This window comes from Nematolebias whitei, chromosome 6 (genome assembly GCF_014905685.2).
Source record: "Nematolebias whitei isolate Nwh7 chromosome 6, NemWhi1, whole genome shotgun sequence".
NCBI classification, from domain to species: domain Eukaryota; kingdom Metazoa; phylum Chordata; class Actinopteri; order Cyprinodontiformes; family Rivulidae; genus Nematolebias; species Nematolebias whitei.
Window position 1 is genome coordinate 496,652 of NC_056503.1, and position 1,885 is coordinate 498,536.

Below are 1,885 nucleotides of genomic sequence, written 5' to 3' on the forward strand. Positions count from 1 at the left end.
AAAAGAATAATAAATAAATAATAGTAATAATAATAAAATGCAGCAAGTAATAAATAAATAAATGTAGAGAAGCTGTGTCATCTGTCACTAAAAGAGAAACAATGTCATCTGTCACTAAATCCCCTGGCGGCTGCCATAATGTAGCGGCAGGTGCCACTGGAATCGTAGCAACTCATTACGGTGGCAGCTGCCGCGATTCTGGTGGCAAGTGCCACGATTCCGGTGGCAGGTGCCACGATTCTGGGGGCAGGTGCCACGATTCTGGTGGCAACTGCCACTGAAGCCAGATGCAGCGTGACACCTGCCATCGGAAATGCCACTAAGGCTGCCACTGCCACGATTCGCGCTCGCTGTCTCTTATTTTTCCTCCCATCGTTATTAGTTATTTAAAATAAGGAAGAGAGAAAAAAATTAATGTATTCAGTATGTTTTTTCTTTATTAATATATTGTTATGGGTGGTATCAACAGAAAATGTCTCGAGGGCGCTCCAACACTCCCCAAAAGACCAGGCTTCTAGACTGACCAGAGGGGTCAGCCCGGGTCTCTGCTTAGGGTTCTAATCCCAAGAGTGAAAGAGTTTTAGATCCAGTGATCCACCACACCAAAAAAAAGCTAATGAAGATTTTTGTGTAAAATCGCCTCAAACTTTTCGTTGTCACCGTGAGGTATCCAAGAAATCAGCGATTATTACCCACAAATCCTCCATGCATTCATAAATAAAACATACATTCGTACAGCGAACAATAAAACGATCGTTAAAAAAACTACACTAGTGCTCGTTCACAGCCTCACCTCTGTCCAAATAAGGTCTTGGTGCCCGTCTCACTATTTAATCAGGTCTCGACTGTCACACCTCACTTCTTTACGTTTTATTTGTATGCGCAAACCAATCTCACTTCAAAACAAGTTGTTGGTCAGTTTAAACAAACAATCTCACTATATAATAAGATCTTGATTGAATGGGCAAAACAGCTTCACTTTAACAGGGTCTCAGCATGTTTTGAACAAACAACCTCACTGTTTAACTTTGCTAGATCTTGGCTTAAACTGTTTTTTCTTTTCACTTTGCATTTAAACTGTTTGTTTAACGCCACACTGCCTTAAACTCTTTTTCTATAGTGTTCCTTGCTCTTATAAAAAAAGGAAAAATCTCATACTTGCCCTGTGTAAGAGATGGGTCAGAGCTCCGCTGGTCTGTTCCCGATGCCTCGAGGAGAACCTATCCTGCTGGCCTGTGACACAATCAGAGTCCGAGGCTTTTGGGTAGCCTATTGCCGATCTTTCAGCACGTCCTTGTCGAGCCCCACCGGTGAACAGGTGCGGGGAGCTCCTGGCTGGCTAGGCAAGTTAAAAGGGTTATTCTCCTGATAACACCTAAAAATAATTCACACACAAGACAGAGTGTAAGTTTTCTTAAAAAAGGGCCCTCTGCAGAGGTGGGAGTTCTTGACCTGACCAAACGTCAAAGGCAGAAGTCCGACGGTCCGACTGGGAAGCTCGTATTTTATTTAGGAGGAGGGGTGTGTGGGAAACAAGCACAAATCAATAAATACAGATGTCTCTGATACAGCGGAGACACAAAAAGATTACTAACAGACAGTTTGATTACCTTACAGGATAGCTGGAGTAGCGATTTCAGATCTGAATAACAGCATGGTTGTTTAGAAACCCAAGGTCTGTGATCTTACTACACACGCACATGAGCTGAGAACACAAACTCTGGCTGTTTGGGGTTTTCTTCAGTTCACACGGCTGGAGTTTTAAACAACTAGTAAGAAGTCTAAAAACAGTTTTAAATGATAACATTTTAATTTATCCAACACATGGTTCAACAGAAATGGGACTTTTAATTAGTCTAGCAATAGTACTAAACAGAAACCTAGG